The 8,078-nt window shown below is 33.0% G+C and overlaps 1 pseudogene; it reads left to right on the forward strand.

The window, feature by feature from the left end:
• The first annotated feature begins 1,582 nt into the window (after window positions 1–1,582).
• LOC124544245 lies at window positions 1,583–3,515 on the forward strand (annotated as a pseudogene).
• The last annotated feature ends 4,563 nt before the right edge of the window (window positions 3,516–8,078 follow it).

Consider the following 8,078-nt stretch of genomic DNA (forward strand, 5'->3'; position numbering starts at 1 on the left):
TGCAAAGCCCATGTTGCTAGGCGGAACAGTGATAAGTTCATTTTTAAATCAATCTTCCCAGCGGTCCTTTAGTCCGGGTGAAGAGCACGTCAACATGATAAGTAAACTCGGCAATCATCTGCTAAATGACTACCTCAAAGCTCTAAATCCCCCTGTATACATATCGACTACAGCTATTACTGTTTTGGTTGGACTCCAAAAAAATTTTAAATCATAATTTTTGTCACAGACATTTCAAGCTGTATAGCGTAGCGTATACCTAATATAATGATTGAATAATTCCGTTTAGAAAAAGTTGAAGTATGATAAATCAAACAAATGACACGTCGGAAAAGTAGCCTACGCTTAATACAATTTAAAATAACTTCCTGACATACATATACTATAATATATAATATTGAATGTTTGCCTAGGAATTCCTTATAAAGCATAGATATTGAACTTTTATGTCCTGGTGACGTCAGACTGAGTTGAACATCATGCCATCCCACTACTAATTTTGCTTCAAAATTAATTTTTTACTTTATGATTTTTTTTCAGATGAAAACTATCATGCAGTGATCATTGAAGTTTTGGAATATGTTATGACGCGACCGCCAAAGTACATGATTTGGCACTTATTTCACATCAATATGAATTTAGTCACAGGACTAATAGAGCTATCTACAACGTATATTATTGTTCTATTGAATTTTAGATACGATTAAATATTTACAATCAATAATATAATACTATTCATTATACATATAGGAACAGAGACATTAGCATTATTTAGGAAATTCCAAGTCATCTTTACAAAGTATATCTACGGGCCCGCATTGAACATTATATATATTTTATGTTTGTCAAAGATATTAGACTCCTCGGCTATTTATTTCAAATTGAATGCACTATGAGGATAACAGTTTAAGTTTTTTAAATTCTATTTTTTTTAACAAATCAGTTGTATACAGGGAGCTCTCTGTTACCAGTAACTTCAATTCCACTGATTACATATTCATATATAATGTACTTCCTTATCTTCTATCCCTAACGTCTTATCTTCTACGGTATCGTTCTCGGGGAAACTGCTTCATTAACCGTGGCCACTGAATTTCACCATTGAACTTTTCATAAGAATATTAAATTTCATCTATATTACCAATTTATAGCAGTACATTTCCCACCGGCTTTGCACCTGCAAGCCCTGCGGCGTTACAAATGTCCGTGGGAGGTAATAACACTTTCCTCCTATCCTTATTATATATATATGTTTATATATTCCTTCTATCCACCCCCCATTTCATAAAAGATAGTCAATACTGTTAAGTTTGTTGCAAGTATTTTAACATCTTTGAACAGTTCATAATATATATTTTATTGTAATTATGTTATTTTGCGTTCTTAAATGTTTTTATAAGAATAATAAATAAGACTTTGCAATATCAAAAGTATTATTTTTGGCAAATTTTTGCGTTTCCTATACTGTATGAATATAGTAATATTTTTATATTACAATATTAATTCAGTACCATTATAATAACTTGTTGTTTATAATAAATGAATAGATGCCACAATTTAGAAATGACTAGCTGTAACCATTATGGGTATCACATATGTATGGAGACACAACTATAAAGTTGAATCCATTAATATTTTTATCCATAAATCTGGTTAATTTTCTCTTGACTTTGGTAAAATAGTAATAAACTTATGACGTTTTCAAATATGCAAAAATGGTTAAAAAAATTCAACACACAATAAACAACAAGATAATATTTAACTACCAGTAAATAAAAATATGGTTAGGATCCTACATTATAAAACTTAATTATTAATGTAAATTAAAAAAAAAAACTTGTCATGCATATAATCATAGGGGTCAAATGTTTGTCAACTTCCATATTTTTAGGAGGGGCTCTTATTGATTAACCCCTTCTTCAAGAAACAGCCCCAAAGAAAGTGGACGTGGCAAAGCCACGTGACCAAATTTGAAATAGACTTTAGAAAGAGGCACATATTTAGAGACGTCTCAGTAATCAACAGGTTCAATACCGGTAGTGATCACCGACTTTTGCGAGGTTCTCTGAATATCAATTTAAACGCCGTGCGCGTCCGTCTTTCATCAGTCCATGCTCCGACCAAAGCTGCTGCAAAGCATTGCGAGATCTGAAACGTTCCAGTCAAACCTGGAGAACCGATTCTCTGTCGTAGAAACCACAACAGACGTAAACCAGAACCTCTAAAATGTAGTTCGATATTATGGCATGCAGTGCATGCATCTTGACCACATCCGGAAATTGAAGATTCTATAGCTACATCAACACGCCTCTCAGAAGACCTGCCTAAATTCAGTATGGGCGAAATCGAGATTGCTGTTAAACAGCTTAAAAATGGAAAATCTCTTAGAGAGGACGGCATTACTACAGAGTTATCAAAAGCAGGAGATAAATTGGTACTCAGGGAACTCCAGAAGCTTTTTAACTCTGTTCTCTTCGAAGGGAAAACTCCGGATGCGTAGAGTAGGAGTGTGGTTTTTCTGTTCTTCAAAAATGTCACGTCTATAAGCTGTTTTGAAGAGCGATCAGTAACCGTCTTGCGCGAAGATTCGACGAATTCCAACCACCGGAACAGGCCAGGCAGGGTTTCGGCCCGGATACGCTACCATAGACCACATCTACACAGTGCGGCAGAATATACAAAAGTTCCAAGAGTATAATCGGCCGCTGTGTCTTGCATGTGGACTATGAGAAGGCCTTTGATTTAGTTGAAATCAGGGCTTTTCTGGAGTCAAGCCAATGTTGCCAAGTTGATTGGCGATACATCCAATCGATGAGATGTCTCTACAAAGTCGCCACTATATCCATCCAAGTACAGAATCAACAAACAAATTCCATACCATTGCATCGAGGAGTGAGACAAGGGGATGTTATTTCCCTCAAATTGTTCACTAATGCAAACGAAGATATGTTTAAGACGGTGAACTGGAAAGGACGTGGCATCAACATAAATGGCAAATTCATCTCTCACTTGAGATTTTCAGTCGAAATCGTCGTCATGGCAGAAACTCTGCAGGACCTACAACAGATGCGGAACCTGCTGGCTGTTTCTTCTATGCGCATCGGTCAACGGGTGAACTTGGATAAAACCAAGATCATGTTCAATTAACATCTTCTACTGGAAACGATTGCGATACACGGTACCGTCCTCGAAGTTGTACAAAAATATGTCTACCTCGAACAGACTTTGCATAGGGTGGAAACAACATTGTGGACGAGGTGATTAGAAGAATTCAGCTAGGTTGGGTAGCGTTTGGAAAGTTACGTCAAATTTTTACATCTTTGATCCCACAGCGCCTTACGAGGAAAGTCTTCAACCAGTGCGTCCTCCTCGGCATGACATACAGAGTTGAAGCTAGGACACTCACGGCAAAGCTAGTCCACCAGTTGAAAGTCGCTCAGAATGCTAAAAGGGCTATGCTCAGCGTTCTTCTGCGGGATCGCATCAGAAATGAGACGATACGTCAAATAACCTAAGTTATCGACATAGCCCAACGGATTAGTAGGCTGGAGTGGTGTAGCCTTGCGATATTTGTGGCAGAACCGATAACCTTTGGGAAAAACGTGTTCAATAGTAGAGACCGCGTGTCGGCAAACGTAGTGTAGGACATCCTCGGGCACGGTTTCATCACTCACAAATATCCAAACCTTCTTAGCATTTCGAACAAAATAGGTTTGATAGAGAGAAACTCCGCTTTGTGGACAAGGAAAGACCTGGTCAGAAGTGATGTGATCAGAAGTGATGTGAGCTAGCTAGCTAGAACTAGTGGCTGTCGGACTCCCTTAATGAAGTTATTTAAAAAACTATCGTTAAATATCTCCAAGGATCGTGTACTTAACGTTTCTTTGAAAGGCAATGCTTCAACAATCATAGTTACATATTATCTCCTATTTTTAATAGGAGTCCTAGATCGTAAGAGATATACCGAAATACTTATAGTTGTCTTATCTGAATTTGATGTTTTACTTATAATTTTCTCGACTATTTTTATGAGGAATTATCCACTTTTAGTATTAAGTATTATGATTATATTCAATATGGTAAGTTAGTTATGCTAATCTACAATAACAGATATAACTTATCTCTTGATAAAATTCATGATTAATTGTGTAATGTTAATGTTACAGTAAGACTATAAATTAACTTTTTATTACACAGACAATTCCGTGATTGATGTCATATTAATCATATTAAAATCCCTTCAATATCTTTATACAAATTGGTTAATTTAGATTACAGTGCCAATTATTGAAGTGATTGTACTTAATTATTAATTTGACGTACACAAAACAGTATATGTATTATAATTTAAAAACTGCTTTGGATCTCATTGGTTCCAATTGGTTAGAATCACTTTACATTTTATGATTCTATTTTTAAGACATAAACTATTTTGTAACAGTAAGATAGATTTACTATATTAACCATATTTCTCATAAATATTACACTAATTATTTGTAGTGCGTTAAAACATAAAAAATCAATTTACGAAATGAGTATTGTCAAGCAAATCGATACGAGTTCTAACAAATGGATGTTAAATAAAATTTTGTTGAGCTTGGTAACCGTCACATCAGTTCTGAGCGAGTTACAAAATAAAAATGTGCACTAAGGATACGACTGAAAAATTACAAAGAACATTTTCTTTCAACTGCATTTGTTTATTACGATTATTGTACGGATATTATAGCGATTTTTTTTCTTCAAAAATATTGTGTGTTTTAGCAAGAATATATTGCTTGACATACTCTTTTGGATCTATGGCTTACTTTTTTTGGGTGTTCGTTAATGGTGTTTCGCAAAAAACATTAAAATTTTATGCAGTTTTGATGGCAAACTTCATTTTGGTTTTTGTTATTTCAACATATACGAAAGATGGTGCTTTTTTCAAATTTTGTAGCAATTTTAACACCATAGACAAAGTAATCGGATTTAAAGGAAAATTAGACGTAAAAGTAACATTCTCAATAGTTTCTATTTGTGTTCTGATGAAATATTTGTCAGAAATTATGTTTCTTTTTGAAGAAGCAACATTTTTTAAAACTTGGAATCCCATCGTGTCATCAAACATAATAACGTGTCACTTAAGTCATGTGATTAGAATCGCAATGTTTGAAATGTTTTGCTCGAGAATGAAACATATAGCCCGAGACTTGGAAACGAAATGTTATGCCCGAAATCTTTCGAACGAAGAAAAAATATTTACATTGAAAAGATTTATCCATATGTATAAAAATTTACTTGACAACTTCAGCAGTGATACTAAATATTTTAAAGTTGAGGTAAGATTGCAAATATTGTTCATACTTTGACTAAGATAATAATGTTATAATTGTTTTCATAAACCAAGATATTAGATTAATTTTAGTATATTCTAAACTCCATAGGCTCTCAGGTGCTGAAAGTTTCTTGTGCATGTCGTTTTGTAATACTATCTTTTTTTAAAGGAGGAGGTTATCAATTCTTCTATATTTTTTTATGTCCGTTACCTCATAACTTTTGACTGCACCGATTTTGATCTTTTTTTTTGTTTGATAGATAGTGCTTCCCAGGTGGTTCCATTTCTGATGATGGTATCCATATGAAAACCATATAAGTCTTAAAGCTGCATGACTTATGTGCGCGATAAATAGATGAATAACTCAACACCACTCACACCAACCAATTTAATGATTCTTTATTTTTTTGAAAGGATATACTTCAAGGGTAGTTTAGTGAAAATTTGGTTAGGTTTTGAGTATGAAATCCAAAGTAACGAAACTCTTCAATTCTAAGGATTCAGTTAGCGATACTCGGTCGAATCTTTTATAGGTTATTTGGATATTTGAGTGACCATCCGTGACTTGGTTATGTTCAAGTAATTATCATAACTGAATATGATAATAAATTGAGTCGGTGTCAGCGAAGAAAACCCTACAGTATATCTTGTAAAAAATAATACGAGAATACTTTAAGAAACATGTTTTTTTACAAATTACCATTTATACGACAATATAACTACTGTGTCAATCAAGGGACTCATATCGCTTTTTACTTTTGATTGTCGAGGCACGTGCCCGTGGCTGAAACCCGCTCCAAATATAACAATTGTAACTACATTGTATAATCGTTAATTGACTAATACTTCTGCTATACTAATACTAAAAATATTTAGTATTTAGTAAATATTTAGTATTAGGCTTCTAAATATGAGTATTAATAAATACTCATATTTAGAAGCCTAATACTTTTCATTTCATTTTAATGAGGGAAACTGGAAAAATATTTTGATTACGTAATTATTATTTTTACTTTTAGTGAATATTAATTTCTTTTGAAACAGTGTTTTGTTTGAAGTCGGTTTTTCTTTTTGTTACAATTTTTATTTCTGTATTAAGGCTGTTTGATGTTAGTCTACTATACAAATTTATTTCCGTGTATTGTAATCATCCAGATATCAATCAATCAGATAATATTTTAGTATCTAAATTTTTTTAAGAATATAAATTTTATACAGTAAAATAAATAATTATATAAGTAATAATATTATTTCTTACAGATGTTTATTGGTTTGATTTTTACATTCACAAAAATAATAATTTGCATCGATGAAGGAGTTGTAAATTATTTATCTAGCGTAAGTGATGATCGTCTGTTATTTACTGATACAATTTTAATTTTTTATCTAAATACACTGACATAATAAAAGTAAATAGGTGAAATATAAGTAATATGTACATACATAAATATTTTTAATATTTATACTTTCCAGAGGTCTAAATTTCTGACTGTTAATTTAGTGATCGAAGCAATAATAGCTACGACTTTGATGGCGTCAACTGCTCTGATAGCGGAGATGATTTTAAATGAATATGATAAAGTTAAAGAAACTTGTGGAAATATTTTGATAACATGCACAGGTAATTGTGATTGCAGTTGAAAGTAATTATGATCTTAATCTTAGAGCAACACATGTAGACCAGATCAAGAGAAAATAATTATCCCTTTTAGCCGGTAATGACTTCCTAACGATGAAACGTAAGAATAGAGGAGAACGATAAGTTTGATTCCTGTATTTTGCCTTTATCGATATCTTTGTTAAAACGATAAATATATGAATACAAACGGACACTACTTATCTCTGAAATCGTCTTCGGTTGTCATGTAACTAAAAAGTTACATGACAACAATGAAAAGCAGCCGACCTACTGAAAAAGCAGCCGACGCTTTTCAGAAGCTAGGAAAGTTATTGCAAATTAAATCTTCTTAATAAAATTTAAAACAACTTCCTTCGACATACGACGATGGGTTGTACGGATTGAATATTTGCACAGGATATAGATATTGAACTTTTATGTCCTGGTGACGTCAGACTGGGCTGAAAATTATCTTTAGATTTGACATCCCACTACTATTAGCCTTTTGCTTCAAAATTAACTTTTTAATTTATGATTTCATTTTTCAGATGAAAACTATCGCGCAGTGATTACTGAAGTTTTGGAAGATGTCATGACACGACCGCCAAAGTACATGATTTGGCATTTATTTCAGATCGATATGAATTTAGTCACAGGACTAATAGAGCTATCTACAACGTATGTTATTGTTGTGTTGAATTTCAGATACGATTAAAGATTTATAATCATACATATAATTCTATTTTTGAAGAAGAAAGGATTAAACATCAATATAAATAGACGTATGGATTGTATAGGAAATTCCAGGTCATCTTTTCAAAGTATATCTACGGGTCCGCATTGAATATATTGATATATTTGATTCCTCAAGTATTCATTTCCAAATTTCAATGTTTATACACTATGAGGATAACAGTTTCAGTTTTACAACTTTTATTTTTTAAGAAATCAGTCATATACAGGGAGCCCTCTAGTACCAGCATTTTCAACTCCACTGCTTTTACTTAATAATCAAGGTACTTCCTTATCTTCTATCCCCAACGTCTTATCTTCTACGGTATCGTTCTCGGGGAAATTGCTCCATTAATCGTGGCCACTGAATTTCACCACTGAACTTTTCATCAGAATATTAAATTTCATCTA

The sequence above is a fragment of the Vanessa cardui genome, chromosome 4 (genome assembly GCF_905220365.1).
Source record: "Vanessa cardui chromosome 4, ilVanCard2.1, whole genome shotgun sequence".
In the NCBI taxonomy this organism is placed as follows: Eukaryota; Metazoa; Arthropoda; class Insecta; order Lepidoptera; family Nymphalidae; genus Vanessa; species Vanessa cardui.